The 16,916-nt window shown below is 35.4% G+C and overlaps 1 protein-coding gene across 2 annotated transcripts in view; it reads right to left on the reverse strand.

The window, feature by feature from the left end:
• LOC124175678 overlaps positions 1 to 16,301 on the reverse strand; it is a 31,620-nt gene extending 15,319 nt beyond the window's left edge. The window contains exon 1 of one of the 2 annotated variants that reach the window (XM_046556079.1): positions 16,282 to 16,301. The gene's annotated coding sequence lies outside the window, so the exon portion shown is untranslated. Of the gene's footprint in view, positions 1 to 3,307; positions 3,985 to 16,281 lie in introns of those variants that run through there. The other variant, XM_046556078.1, reaches the window with a different exon arrangement.
• Positions 16,302 to 16,916: the final 615 nt, after the last annotated feature.

Here is a 16,916-nt window from a genome sequence, read left to right on the forward strand (position 1 = left end):
GCGTGTAACGTTAGATTCGTTGTTCGGTTGATTGATTGATCGATCGATCGATCGATCGATTGATCACGTGCTTAAGACCGCTTGTACATAATATACGTACCAATTAAGGTTCGATGTACTTTTCAAGACTGAATTAAAACAATTCCCTCTTTACGATTTGCGTCACGAAAATCAAACCGCAAAACTTTTCGCCGCGTCGTGAAACGATATTGTTAATCGAGATAAAATTTTGCAAACAAAACAAGACAAATTAGAAAATCATCGACTAAAACATCATACACGTATATATTATATACATAACAATATATACAGATATGGGAAAATTTTTCTGCGAATCGTAAAAATTGTCTTTAGACCTTGTCTTTTTATTCAATGCTACGTTCTTCCCAATCATTGGCAATCGGTTCCGGTGCTAGTATTTCAGAGGCATTTCGTCGGCCTGTTGGCTGGCAAAACACTGTTTTTACTTTTTCATTTCTTTGTTTTTCCGTTTGTTTCTTAAAAATTTTTTTTTATCGTACCGATCAACTCAATGATCCAGCTGAATTGGATCAACCGGTATCCAATAGCTCGAATATCTACGGAAGTGTGTGAGAAATTTTATCTGAAAATACGTATAATCGACGCAGGATAAAGACAACTGTTTGAAATTTTCCATAGAATAATAATTATTAACAATTATGTGAATAATCGATTCAAGTACAATTTTAACTGTAAAACAACAGCTAGACGCATTTTAACAGTTTGAGAAATTTACAGAGAATTTCAAAACGATTTCGTAATAATCGTAGAAAAGATGAGAACTCCATGAGTTGTTAATTTTTATTTTTTTTTTTTACATTCTCCCGCGAAATTCACCGACAATCTTCATGATTATTCGGATATTTACAGAAATTCAGAACTGTGCGAAACAACTTAGAAATAAAACGTTGACTGCGTTATATTATGTGGAAAAAGTATTGAAAAAATTTTATTCCATCAACAGTATTATTATTATTTTCATCTATTATTGAAAACTGTAAATCGTCTAAAAGCGCTTAACGAAAACTCGGAAGCAAGTGTACAAATTTCGCCACGTATATTTTGCAGTTAAAAAATAAAAAGTGTTCAACTCGATCCCAAAAATTGATTACTCGGCAAGTTTCCGATTTCATCGGTGTTTAGATTTGCAACGAATAAGACACGCGAAATGCTTGCAAATATTATACGAGTAAAAGCGACGATTTTTCACAACAGACATCACGTCAGGCGTAATTTTCTTGACGCAAAGAGCCTGGAAAGATTAAAACACCGCGATAATTGCTGCTGAATTGTGTTAGCGTTTTAATTTCGCATCGTTTCGTAACTAACCGCCTACACGTAATACACCTCTTTGATATTCTTTGTAGAGGAAAGTTTCATTGTTCATACAAGCCGAGGCTGCAGAATTGCGACTAATTTCGTACTGCACTGAGGAAAATCTCATTTTTTATAATGACTAGAAAAATTGAGTAAAACAGGTATCGTTACGAAAAACGAGGCACGCCTAACCATTTTGCGCTGTCGTCGATCCTTTTTTTGGTAATTGCAACGCAAGATTTTCTCCAGGTCTTTCAAATCCAAAATTATGATTCGCGAGATATTTTTTGTATCTTAGAAAATAAAAACGATGAAGAGAACTTAGAAATAAAACGAACCCAATCCGATCGTTATAAATTGTATTACACATATTTTAAAGTCTTTAACTGTACCAAGTTTAAATATTCATGGTTTTTATTTCAAACTAAGTCACACATTTATATTATAGTAATAAGTATTTGGCAAACGAGTAAAATTGAAAAATTTCAAACGATGTATAAAGGTTCCAAGTTTAAATTTACAGTCTCTTAAAAAAGAGAGAGAGAGTGAAAAAAAAAATTATACAAAAATTTTCCTCACTCGCGGAACAATTTTTCCGGCTGATACGAATATAACTTTGTGTAAACGATCCGCGTAATAACAAAACTGTAGCACGCGCAGAGTAAAAAGACACTCTTGGCGTGCCTAATAAAAGCTAGTGGCGGTCTCCAAATGTTCTAATCCGGTTGTTAGAGGCGGGCAGTGGGTTTTGGGGACGCGAAAAATATCATCACCCATGACGAGTTGTCACACCGGAAATACACCGACGATGAATTAAACGTTTACCCTTATCCGCAGAATTTGTTTATGCGTGTCGAGACAGAAAATTATACTTAAAAATTGTAAAGTCATAGTTTCGTTGTCTTATTATTTATACTCGTATGTTCGTCAATTTATTTATCCTCGTTTTATTTCATCATTATCAGTCGTGCCGCATCCGTCTTGTTTCGTCAAATTTCGCAGTAGTTTCGAAAAACGCGAGAATACCGTCGGGTTCAAATATCACAGAAGAAAACTTCCGGTTAACCGGAATGCCGTACTCCGAACAGTTATATGAGATCCGGATTTTAAAACCGCCGTGCATACAAAATCACCGCTTGACTAGCCAGGATTACACACACACACATATATATAGTAACATATACGTATGCATAAGAAAATAGAAAGAAAATATCCACATGGAATGTAAAAAGTATCGCGGAGTAACAACCGCATTTTTCTCACAGGTTAACATATCGTAAAGAATAGCGCAAAATATGTGAATTCTTTCACGGTTCTGCCCTTGTGTAATTTCTTTTCTATACTTACGTCAAATTTTTTCCTTTTCTATTTGATAAAAATTACTTATTCAACGTTAACGTAATTGTAACACGCAACGATGTGCAAAGAAAAGTTTGGAAGTTGTATCGTGACCTTTAACTGTTCTTGCGAACGATATTAATTAACATATAATACGTCAAATATGTATTTAACGTTCAGGCATAAACATAAAATACCGTTCGACCGATCTCAGCTCGAGTTTTCTGCGTCGTGTGAATCGTGGCAAAAGTTAAATAAAAGAAAGAAAGAAACGAGAAATATCGGAAAAGCGTTAATCATCGTCAACATATTATACAGACGAATTTAAACGACAATCGCTTTTCAAAACTTTTACTCTTTCTCTCTACGTAATTATTAAACACGTGCGAATGTGAATACGCACACTTATTACATGTGTACTACGCGCGATGTCGATGTTTAAATTATATCATTTGTTTCTGTACAACGGTACAACGTTGCGTGAAAGAAGAAAAAATGCAAAAAAATAAAAAAATAAAAGAACGAAAGCCTTGAATTAACGTAAAGTGGAAGAATGAAAATTCCTACAGCGTGGAGTAATGAATAAAATCCAAATAATTACGTCTCTAATTACATTTTGTATTGTACTAACCTGTAACGACCTCGAGAAGAAGATCTCCCGGTGAACGGAGGACACTGCGATCACTCGGAATCAATATATATATACAGATAATACCGATGCAACGTCGATCTTATTATCCTGATGCCGATGCAGCAGCTCTGAGAGCCTCCTTATTTTCACAAACTGGTAACTTTCCTCTGTGTCATAATTACGGTCCAAATATTTGTTTCTCAAAAATTTCGTATCACCTTAAACTCGATTTTTGTTTCGTTTTTTAATTTTTTCAATATTATTGCTATTATTATTATTATTATTATTATTATTATTATTGTATTTCAATTTTGAAATTTTCCACGCAAATATATCAATTTGCGAATAAATCGAATAAGAGAAATGAAATTTAAAAACGTGTCAAATTCCCTCTTCGCGCGTCGATTTAAATATCCTCGATACGATTATTGTCATTAATATTTATTAAATTGAGAATAATTTTCTACCGGACAAATATCTCTGTCGCACATTTTTCTACGGTGATTCTTTTTCTCTTCTGTTTTATTATTACGTTTCTTCTTCTTCTTCTTCTTCTCTTGTATTTATTAACTTACATGTACACGTAGTGTATATTATACTTGTTCAACAACATGTACAAAGTTTCCGCAACGAGATACTTGTTACATTGAGGCTGGTATCAGAATGAGCGTTATTCTCGAGTCCTTCCCATACTTATGCTACTCGCCCCACTCTCCCGACGCTCTCCAACTTCACTTATATTATACACACACACACACACACACAAACATATATATATATATATATATATATATACGTCTATATACACACATACCCCCGTGTATGTATATGTATAATATAAGTGAAGTAAACCTCCGCGACTCTCGCCTTGTCCGAAAAGAACGACGACGACTCCCTGAGATGTACTTTCTTCGAGACGCGCATCAGAGAATCATCAGAAGCAGCAGCGAGCGGTTCCCCTAATTTGCCTTACGTGCATTACATACGTTATACAGACAAGCATTGCCTGTATTAATTATATGCTGTTTTAATGTATATCTTAAAGTTAATTAACAACCTCGAGTCCGGCACGCGTCTCTTGAATAAAATTTTTTACGCAACCTTGCGGTGAATTATTATTATTATTATTATTATTGTTATTATTATTTTCTTCTTCTCAAAAGAATGATGTTTTTCTATTCCTTCTTCTCTCTTTCTTTCTTTTTTTTTTGAATTTCGTCCCTTGGACACGTTAATTATTTTTGATGCGAATGAGAGAAAAATGATTGGGTTTGGTATGTGAATTGATGTTAGAAACTTAAGAATCTTTTGAAAAATTTACACCAAATAACGTGATTTTAAAAGTTCAAGGTACGGAAGATAATAATTTGGATTATTTTAATATATCGGATGTATTAAATGGAGTCACAGAGAATATCAATGAAACTCGCAAGAAGAAGGGGATTTTTTTTCTTCCGATTATAGTACAATATGAATCGCGTGTAACGTAATTTCGAAAAATTTGCAACAAAAACAAAAGAGTAGGAATGAACAGGTTGAAATAACGTAAGAATATTTAACACGTCAAAATTTTCATTAAAGTCAGAAGAACTTGGTGCCGTTTAAAAAAAAAAAAAAAAAAAAGATCAGTGAGGAATTTGTGAGATTTAAATGTGTCGGTAAAAAAGAAAAAAAAAAAAATTACCGGAAAAAAGGTTTTTAATCCTGCGTAACACGTGTTTCTTTTTTCACAATTACATTATTGTAAAAATTCAAACCTCGGTTAAGCATATTAATGTGAAACTTACTTTACATTACCTGCAATATTGTAGCACAAGCTTTTACAGAATTTGACTAACATGTCCGATAATTTATAATTATTCGATAGATTTTCCATTAAAAAGGTAAATCATGGCAACTAACGGAAACTTGAAATTTTTTTATTTTTTTTTATAACCCGTAGGTAAAAACGGACGCTGCAGAAGATACGCGCCAAGGATTATACCCTTATTACAGGTGTACGTACGTGCATTGCACGCGTATGTCGCAATTTCGTGAATGGAGATGATTACGCGTACGAAACCTGGATACTACCCACCTAATTGTAAGACACAAGTGTCGGTGTAATATCATTCGAGCCGCGATACAAAACGATTTCCACTGTGTATAATTCGAGAACCACGTAAAAGTCACACGCATCTGACGGTCAATAAAGGTGTGTCTGATGCCGAGAAGGTACTTCCAAGATCGTAAACTCGATTTCCTACGTCGAAGAGATACTTTCGTCTCCCTTAAATGACGTCCGACGGTGTTACAGTTGGGTTTGCGAACGTCTTTGTACGTACCAGGCATGCAGACGTTGTAAAAAAAAAAAAAAAAAATAAGACGAACACGCAGGATGTATGTGGAGTATATCTGTATCATTTGTTCTTAATCGTGCGGAGGTTTTAATGAACGTTCACGGTTCACTAACTAGACCCTGACAAATGAAAGTACCGTTTTTAGGGTTCGCGTTGTATACATACGTACACACGTGCATACGTTTTGCTTTTTCTCTCTTTCTGTGTGGGTAGAGTACCACGTTACAAATGTATGTATCTCATGTATGTATGCACATGCAACTCGCACGCGCCTTGATTACCCGTGAAAATTAAAAATTAATGGTCCGGACCGTATGAATGAAAAGCTATTCTTTCATCCTCAACCCTTCGAGTCACATATTATTCTACCCACTCAACTTTTACAAACAACATCGTATTCTATGGTTTTTTTTTTGGAGTCACTGATTATGAATCTGAAATCAAAAGTCAAAAAATTGAAAATTTCAAATTTAATCAGATCCGGTCAAAAAACTTCGCGCAGTGGTTTTCGGGGCTGCTAATTGGATTTCAGATTCACAATCAGTGACCCCAAAAACCCTTGGACAGAGTTTTTTCTCCGGATTCGATCGAATTTCAAATTTTCGTTCGCAATATCGGCTCCACCATCTTCAAGTTTTGAAATCCGATTTCAAATTCGTAATCAGCGATCCCAAAAAACTTATAATTTATGTAAACTATGTATGCGCGTAGAGAGGTAACTTTCTAGGAAATCGTTGTTTTGTTTTTATTTGTTCCTAATTGTTTTTAATGTTCCAATTGTTCCTAACAATAATAATTCACATTATATCACAATAATTAAATAAAAGTTCTTTAAATCTTATACAAAAATGGATATAAAATGAGTGGTGAGAATATTATTACTTGCAATATGACTGAAAGGGTTAAGTACGTTTCTTGTACCTACCAACACGTATCCATTCGTTTTAAATCCTAATGAGATTGGTGTACCACTGACCTGCAGGGTTAGCTAGAATAAATTAGAACATGAAAAAAGAAAAAAAAAAAAAAAAAAGCAATAATAATATGTAACGATTTACGAAAACTTGCAGCATGACTGATCGTTAAAGTAACTTAAAATTTCAAATGACTTCAGTTTTTCCACCGATTACAGAGTGTGCAATCCGACTCGAAATATCCTGCACTATCATTCGCAAAAAGATAACCTGCACATGTGAATAAATAAACACGTACAGTCGATTAAAGAGACAGTAGGTTTAACAAGGTAAAAAAAAAAAAAAAACCTCCGCACGATCATTACTCCCAAGTGGGGTAAATTCGTTTCTGATTTCTATCAAAGGATCGTTGAGTCGAACATGCACATCGTGGAATCACGGCACACTTTTTGCCGAAAAAATAAAGTCATACCTACAATCTATTATATGTATATTGAAAGGTGTATTTATTTTTAGACAGAGAGAAGGAGGCGAGTCGTGGTCGTCTCGTAGGTGCTAACCCAATTTCATTCAACATTTCAGCTTCGTCCGGACATCACGCACGTACATTGCTCACCGCTGCTATCATCACATGATCGAAAACTGGAATACATACCTATAAGTCATATACATATATATATATATATGTATATATATATATATATATATATATATATATATATATATATATATATGTATACATGGGTGTGTTTCTAATGCAACGATCGCGTGACTGAAATTGCATCAAGTTTTACGACAATTTAAATGCATCCTTGAGTCGAGCGACGATTCGGTTAAAGATGGTATTTTTTTTCTTCCTTCTCCTTTTCCATTTTCCTTTTCTCCCCCTTTTTCTTTTTCTTTTTCTTTTTCTATCTTTTTTTTTTACATTTTTCGTAACCGTGACAACTCGTTCGAATATAATTGAAAGAATTTTGTAGATAATTTAAATACCGAGAAAGATATTGCTTGAAATGTTTTTTTCGATTTAAGTGAACACGATCTGTACATTTGGCTATTAAAAACCGTCGAAGACGAATTTCTTACATGAAAAACACACGCACACGATTTTTAAATCGTTAAAGCAACATATTTTTTTGATGGAGAATCGAATTGAACTTTTGCCGTAAAGTCGATAATTCAACCGCAAAGAAACAGACCTTCGAGGTTTAGAATTTTTTCAATCGTCAACTGAGTTATTCAAGAATTTTTTTTTTTTTTCTGATCACGATGAAAAATTGCGCACCGAATCGAATACTGTGGTAAATATTTCCAAGATCAAGTCGGTACGATCATTGAATTCGGCTCGGTAATAAAAATTTTGACAACAATGATAAATAAAAAAAAAAAATCCAAAACTCTTGTTCAAAAACTTAGAATTGATCGAACAGCAATCTTTTAAAATTGGAACGAGGAAATCCCCTTCGGTAGAATTTATTTTTCGTCGTTCGCAGCGAGTTTTTCTTTCGAAACAAAGACGAAGAGAGAAACAGAGAAAGATAGAAAACGAACGTTATTTCCAAACGAAGCATCCTAATAATCGACATACGGTACAAGTTCTTTCTACAAGCACACGCTCGGTCTGCAATCATACAATTTCACCGGCGATTAGTAATCTAGGCTAATACCGATTCGAAACCTCTGATTAAAGTAAAACAACAAAATTCCGTCTCTGCAGGTCTCGCTGACGGTTTAAATCATCGCGCGGCTGCATAAAAACACATTTTGAACCTTTTGAAATAGCTGCCGAACGCACACAACGCTACCGGTTTCCATCAGGTTATATACGCAATCTTAAAGAAAGGCTCAAAGGTCTCGACGACAGCTAGACACGTACTAATTTTACTACCGTAAACCGCAGAGATTATAAAACAAATGGGGAGCAATTTGTCGCCTTTGTACTAATTAAGTTAATTGAATCTTTTTCAAGCATTTTTTTTCATTTTTTTTCTTACCCAACTCGCCTGCCATGCGCGGATAGGATGAAAGTAAAAACATTCGACCGGCTTGGTTCACAATCAAATATTAAATCCGACGCCATCCGGAATCGACTATACATATTATGTATATCCGAATACATACCGTTTCTACGTACGTACATACGCGTCGATTAACATAAGAGTAAATAAAACAATACCCTTTGTATAGATTTTTCCAATTATCGCCCTGCATAGGTGCAACCTGTGGACATGTATGCTTTTTCTGTACACCGGGACAATCTCTTGAAACTTGAAAATCAACCGCGCATGCGCGAGTTTTATCGGCTGTTCGCGCAGGCTGGCCATCCCGAGTTTTCAGCTGTCAAACCGTTTCCTGCGGCGATGTAGTTGATACGAATTTTCGAGGTTAGAATCTCAAGTAATTGAGGTCGTGACTCGGAAAGATTTGGAAAGCATTTGTTGTCGGGTCGGAGAGTTGATTCTTCGAAGAACGGTCGGAATTTAATGCTTATGCTCTTCGAAACTTCAAACGCACGCATTTCGCGTAGGTTGGCCCGCCTGCATCGCAGTCAAGAATATTACCGCGGGAAAATTTCGCCGACCAATGAGATTGAATTATTTGGCACATGCGCGGATGATATCCAAGTTTCAAGAGATTGTCCCGGTATGTGGATTCTCACTTTCCAAACTATTTTCCTATACAAGTTCCGTGCGTGTTTCAAGTGCATGGATTTTCATCCAAGTGTTCAACGTTGTTTGAAATAATAGAAATCAATAAGCAGAAACAAAAAACGAACCAAACAAGTTAATCGTTCACGAAATTCGAACCCTTGTATTGATCGAAAAATTTCAGATGTATTTTTCGCAATTTATTTTTATCTTCTTCGTCATTTTACTTGCAAACAATAAGGTATGATTCAGACAAGCATCCCGTTAGTGGTCGGGGTAAAAAAAAAAAAAAACAAAAAGCAATTAATAAAAAAACAAGGTCAACGCTTAAAAATGCTAACAAAATTTGAGAATATTCGCTGGGAATTCCGATTGAATCCTTGGTACAGTTCTTATCTCGATCGTTTTGCACTGAACGTCTAAATACGTTTAAGAACAAGGCAATTACGCGTTATGGGTATATCTTATACGTCAATTAAAGTACAGAATTGAAACAAGCGGAGAGGTAATTAGGGGTAAGAAGAAGAGGAAGAAAAAAAAAAAAAAAAAGAAAAGAAAATGTGAAAAAGAAATTGGCTAAATTAAGATCAACATTGTGTGTACACGTGTGTACGTATAAGATGGGTATTAAACTCCGAAGAGGAGACGTCGGATTAACGGGGAAAAAAAAGAAACGGTGAGTTGGGTATGTAATATGGTTTAAATCACAGCGGGCTTAAGCATCCGTGACAATTACCGTGTACACATATGGTATGTAACATAAAGGTACAACACGTATTAAGAGAAACAAGAGTGGAAACATTAGCATCGAATGAAATTTAAACTAAAATTCTGTGTACGCGGCCCATTTATTGGAGGTAATTAAAAACTTTACAATTAATTCCTTGAGATATATTTAGCTGTGTTTTAAGTCCGGCGGTAGTTTGGTACAAGTTTAAAAAAAAAGTAGCCGAGCTCCCCGGCTTCTTATCTCAAAACGATCTGCAGATCAACTGATTCTTCAGGGAATTCTTAACTGTAAATCGGCTAAATGCAACTGACACGATTCCACTAATTGTCAGCTATATATATATATATATAAGAGAAGTTTTTCTCGGTTTTTAAACTGCTTGTTAGAGAATGGAAAAAATTCATTAATTGGAATAGGATCCTGTTATATATGTATACGTCATAAGTTTGACAAATGCGAAATAAAATCTCAACTGTATAATCGTTGTTTTCTAATGAAAAGGAGGCAAAATTTTTGAGACCGCATAATTGTTGAAAATTTAATACGAATCGTTAGATTCTTGATGAAGCAGAATAGAAATTGTCACACAATTATTTACCAAAAAAAAAAAAAAAATAGATAAATTGTACGATAAATACGAAATTCAATTTCACTTCGAAAACGGTGCGGTAACACATCACGTCTAGATTTGCATTCGTATCTAGTTCGTCTCATCAGCTTCTTTTCACGTATTCGGGGAAATTTCTCTTGGGCTCTTGTATGCATAATGTATTTTTCATAATGTTAACCCTTTGAGTCATAGTGGCAAATATTCTTACTACCTATTTTACATCCATATTTTGTATACCTAGAGAACTTTTCAACCAACATATTACTTTCCGGAATTTTTGCTATTTCTCATTGTATACTAAAATAGGTTTTCAATACTTCAGAGTAATTATTGCGATATAATGTAAATTATTATTGTTAGAAGCGAATTGATGGACAAGAATCGTGAAAATAGAAGGAATAATTCATTTAATCGAATACTTGAGGACGTTTCTTTTTATCTTGAAAAGACGAGACATTTTTTAAAAAATTTTCAAACTATTTCGCCTTCGTTGAAAAAAAAAGAAAAAAAAAAAAAAAAAACCACTTCTACTTTCTGATGTTTATTGCTATATACAGAGAATACAATTGACAGGCATTAAACTTCTCTGGCAGTACAATTGATTAAGAAGGCATTTGCTCATCGTTAGCTTTGGATAGTTGAAATTTCATCGTTTCTCTATTTCATCCGGCATTGAATCACTGAAACTCAATCGATTTGACAGGCACTTGCACACACTTCCCGAACAGTTATTTTTTCCCCTTCCCCTTATTTTTATTGTCGATACTTTTTTGGCAATTGGAACGCAAAATCAGTTTCTTCGGTTTACTCTACTTTTTTTTAGTTAAACAGGGCTTTAACGTCAATTTATCGTTGCACAAACGGTAAATTTTCGCAACAGTTAGGAGAAAATATAGCAAGAGTGACGGTAATGAGAAAGAATAGAAACGGATACTAGACTTAATTCCGGTAACAGCTATAAAACTAATTTTCATTTTTTACCCAGAACTATACTTCTCGATCGTGGTAAAATATGAAAACCGTTAACGACCGAGCGTTCGACTGGAACTAAAAATTTCTCTCAGTGCGTTAACCCTGATTTTGGCAAAAAAAAAAAAAAAAAAAAAAATTGCCTTCCAAAATAAACTTCCAATCGCTCGAGCCGTCAATTCCATCTTCCGTCGCATTTTTGAAATCGGGAATGTGGTCTGCGCAACGCGAGGCAAAGTAACGCAAAGCCAGAAATACGTGCGTCCTACGCGTAAAAACCGTTTGAAATTTAAATCGTTTAAATTCAGAGCATTCGCGTGGAGGTAAGTACGGTACAGGTAGGTGTGTGTATTCGTACCTATACGCAACAAGGTACATCGTGTACGTAAAAGAAGCGAGAGAGGAAAATTCTCACCGAGCTTAAACCGCAACATCGTCGTCGTACGGCTAACTCGAGCGGTTTGCATGCTGAAGTTTAGGAACGTTCACGCAACCCGGCTAATCACCGTTCTATCTACGTGATACTTCCACGCGTTTCTGCCCCCGCAGAGACCGAGTTACAAATGACAGCCCGAATCGTTTCGGCACATACATAATTCGGATCTCACACACGCCTTTCTAGTTAAGAATGGATTTAGATCCTTGCTTTGTTTCGTACACAGCCATTGTGTACACGTGTTGTATACGTTACACGTTAGGATGTTTCAAAGAATAAAAAATAAAAAATTGTTCCTTACAAACAGGTTCAAAAGTTCCATTCGGGTGTAAAATTAAAGCTTTTAAATTAACGCTGAGAAGTCGCGCATCGCGCTTTTCTACTTTTCGTAAGAACATAACACGGGAAAAATAGTTTTTTTTATCATTCTCATTTTTATAACTATCCAACTATACGTCGTACACAAAATTCGTAAGTATATTTTTGCAGGGAATTGAACGCTCTGGAAAAAAAGATCTCTTGTTATTTTATGATAAAGTCACTCGTTTAAAATTTATTCGAGGAACTCGAATAACTTTTGAAAGAGTAGATTTGTCGTAAAATGATAACGAGACCTTTTTTGAACGGCGATATATTTTTTAGAAAAATAGATCCGTGAACTTTTTGTACTACGCGTCGTTAGCTAGTTATAAAAATGAGGAGGAGTATAAAACTGTTTTTTCCGTGTTAATCTTATGGAAAACAGAAAAGTGCGACGCGCAATCTTTCAACGTTAACGTTAAAAGCTGAAATTTCAACAGGCGTATTTTTATATCTAAATGGAACTTTTAAACCCGTTTGAAAGAAGAACAAAAATAAATATACATATTTTATTTTGAAACACCCTAGTAAGTATATACCCGGTGTGCAAAGTAATGCAGGCAGGTATGTAAGACTTCGATTAGGTATGGATTATAGGTATTACAGGTATATAAACCGGGTTATGCGTGAATGGTCGGAATGATTCGATGCCAGTGAGGGGACGAATTTTAATTGAGTCGCAGGAATTTAAATTATACGCACATCTAACGTAAACTTATCATGCTCACCGCAATTTATTGCGTACTGAGATTATAGCAAAGCATAATCTCATCGTCACGACCGTTATTAAATGGCGTTTAATAAACGGATGGAATATGATTTACGTATAGTCAGCCTCGTCCGATGATGATAACGACAATTTTTATTTCAAATTCGTATGATTCGCCCAGGTGAAATAAAGGAGTTTTTAATTTTCTGCCTCATGCTTGATTCACGATTCTTTTTTAACCCAATATTGTTTATATTCCGTAGCGTTTATTTTTCGGTTTTCTTATTTCTGTTGAACTTTTTGACTTTTAACTATTTAATCCCGAATAATTTCGAAGAATCATCAGATTACAACAAAAATTTCCGAGACGCGAGATGATCGTTTCTACCCACAGTTTTTTTCCAACGAAAACTTGATGATCTCAAATCGTAGAAGACAACGATGGATGAAAAAAAAAAAATTAATATTTCCACCCTTGATTCAATACGACATAAATTTTTCATGATTTGCTATCAATTTTTCAATTCGGAACTTCCAAGTTGAGACTGACAACGAAATTTTGAAATATTTCATTCAAAAATTCATTCTCGCGAGTTCTAATTGTAATTAACTGCACTAAATTCGAATAAAATCATCAATTGCAACAGTCTGATTCAATAATTGGTACAAAAAAAAAAAAAACACTTTTCATTTAGTAAAATGATCGTACATTATGTTGAGGAAACAAGAAAAACCAAAACAGAAAATGCCGAAATCATTAGGAATAGTTCCAACTATACGTCACTCTCAAATTTCACTGTGCAGGTATAACGATTGACTTTTATTGAATATTCATGATTTAGAACGCAATGTGATATTGCAATGTGAAAGGCGTCCGATCTGAAATGAGAACCTAAAAACGGCCTCTAAGTTGGTTTGTATTATTCAAGTGAAAGAGCGGTAAAGGCAAAAAGAAAGATACGAAAAAGCGTGCGTTATTCCTATTCTGCACATACTTGTACGCTGCACTGCCTTGTGCAAGGTCGTTTGTTGCACTCCTGCACGCATCGAGTTCATTCATCACTGATGCACGGCTGTGCGGCTGTAAGGGACGCATAGATGACGGATGATGGACGACAGACGATAGACGATAGCTGATAGATGATAGATAATAGACGATGGACGATGAATGACGGATGACAGATCATAGATGACAGACGATAGACGATAGACGATAGATTATGGGCGATAGACTATAGATGATAAACAAAAGATGCATTGCTACGCGTTGATCGCACGAATTTGACCGAATCGAGTGGAGTTGGATTTATATCGCAAGCTGTTGGGAACAAAATCGTTGAAGAAAGGAGAGTTTTACCTTTTCCCAACTTTCGATTTCGGCTGATACGGTCTTAAAATTGTGTACGACATATAAATACATACGATTGTACCGATAACAGTAGTTCGCGAACACGGCAGTCGGTTAGGAGAATGCAGAGAAGGTATTTTTAAGCCACAAGTTGAAAGCTGAAAAGTGTAATAAAATATGACCCTTTAATATTTCTACGTAACGTTGCCGCTTCGATTTCAATACAAACACGTCACGGGAACGTTTCTGATCATCAAGATCGATCGTGATAGATACCCTGCGACAGGCGGATGCGGATCTGATATTCGTATCATTTCTTGACTCGGGTTCAAAATTGAACCAGTAGAGAAGAGAGAAGAAAGTTGCGTAGATTTGCGCGTTTGAAAAATCGAAAGTAACATTGACGCGGTATGCACATAAGACTCGGTAAAAATGAAATTCAAAACAAAAACCTGTTTTCGGCGGATATCGTTCTTTTCTTTTTTGCTCTTATTTTTTTACTTTTTTTTTTTATTTTTACCTCTTTCTACAGCCGCTAAACTTGCACAGGTATAAATTAAAACGGTACACCCGGTACGTTAGCACGAAGAGCAGTTTTTGTACGTAACTTATACAAATATATGTCCTGCAGGAAGCTTATTATGGGAATAATACGGCCAGCTTTAGTTGACGTCTCGTTTTCTCGCCGCGGCGGCAAAAACTCGGTGTAAAAATATTTTCAAATTAAGTAGATTTAACATTACACCAGTGCTTATGCACGCATTGAATTGCGCAGCGTATTATTTGTACCTATACAATACCGAACTCGGACCACGGTTTGCGTTTTGTGTTTTACTGCATTCATACTTCACAGATGTATGATTTTCAATTTATTTCACCGTCAAGAGTTTCAACGAATGAAATTCATTCGTGAAAAAAAAATTACTGGTAATTCAGAAAAATTAATTAAAAAAAAAACCTTCGTTATTTATCATTTTATATCGATTTTGCGTTGAAAAAAAGGAGAACATCAAAAAAGTAATTTGACTTCTCTCTCTCTCTCTCTCTCTCTCTCTCAGTTTGCATGTAAGCGAATTATATTCCGTGTCTGAATTTGCGTAATCCGAATTCCAACCGTTTCATATTACAGGGCATAAATTTTTCAAACATAAATCAACCGAATCAAGTGCAGTTTCACTTTTTTACAACCTTACGAAGTATTTTCCAAGTAAAATCGAGTTGCCTTCGTAAATTACACCGTCCCTGCAAATAGAAACAGTGAAAATAACGAGTCCGTACGAACTGGAGAAGTTGTATATTGTGTATCCAACGTGCGTAAAATTGTCCAACAACCCTTAATAATAATACAAGCGCATACGCGAAGCGCGGTGGCTCGGCTTAAGAGAGAAAAGTCTAATGCAATCCGCGAGAGTAATGACACAGCGTGGGTTGTGAAAAATGGCAAAATTGCCAATTTGAACCTTGTCCCCAGCTTGTGTGGAAGTCATGAGCGCACCACAATCGTCATCTGCGCACATCCGCCACTGTAATAATAACAATTTCTACTAGTTTAAATCGCATCGGTGAAACGATCGTGAACACGGGTCCGTTTCGTTGTTCGGCTATGGCTCCGATTTAAGGAGGACGAGAAAACAGAATAAAAGAAAGAAAGAAAGAAAGAAACCGAGTGAAATTATATAGAAATTTCAAGCAAAGGACACGTACTTAGTTAGCGAAAGTCTGGAAAGTCGGATACTGCCGATGTTGAAGATTCATTTATTCGTTCATCGATCACAGCTCGTTCAACGGTGCGTCAAATTCAACCGATGTGACGAAACTTCGACCGAATCAAGGTGATTTCGAGTAAAATTTCCCAATCGTCACAATTCCCTGGTCACATTTAAAATCTCTCTCTCTCTCTCCCTCTCTTACCTTGTAAATAATAAATTCCAAGTGCGATCAACGTCGTTTTTGCTTGAGTTATAATAACGCGTCTTCAAACACTTGACTCTTTGCACCGAAGGAGTGAGAAAATCCACCGAGGATCGTTGTAGAATGTATCATGTTTAACGCTGTAAGAGACAGTTTGACCGTCGTTGGGCACAGAAACATTTCCCTCACGTGCAACCCACATTCTATCTATTCGATATGGGTATGTATGCATGTATAATGTATATGTATATATTATACATATCTATCCGCGTCTGAAAACCAGGTCTGGATTTTTTACTTCTTCATGGAGACGGCTCTGTCTATCTTCATCTATTTTTCTCTCTCTGCTCCACGCACACACCGATCAAATTAGATTTATTACGAACCATCGACAGCGTGCACGAAAAGACGTTGAATTGAATTTCAACCTTCTAAAATTATTTCAACGATAACACGTCACGTTTATACCGTATTATATTATTGAATTTCGCGCTGATTTTTCAAGTAAATAATAGATAGTGTATACATTTAATAAAGGAGACTAATTATAACCAGAATCTACGAGGAGAAAGGAGAAGATAGATTTATAATGAAACGGTGAAATAATGCGATTTGTACGTTGAGGAAAAAATTGG

Source organism: Neodiprion fabricii, chromosome 2 (genome assembly GCF_021155785.1).
Source record: "Neodiprion fabricii isolate iyNeoFabr1 chromosome 2, iyNeoFabr1.1, whole genome shotgun sequence".
NCBI classification, from domain to species: Eukaryota; Metazoa; Arthropoda; class Insecta; order Hymenoptera; family Diprionidae; genus Neodiprion; species Neodiprion fabricii.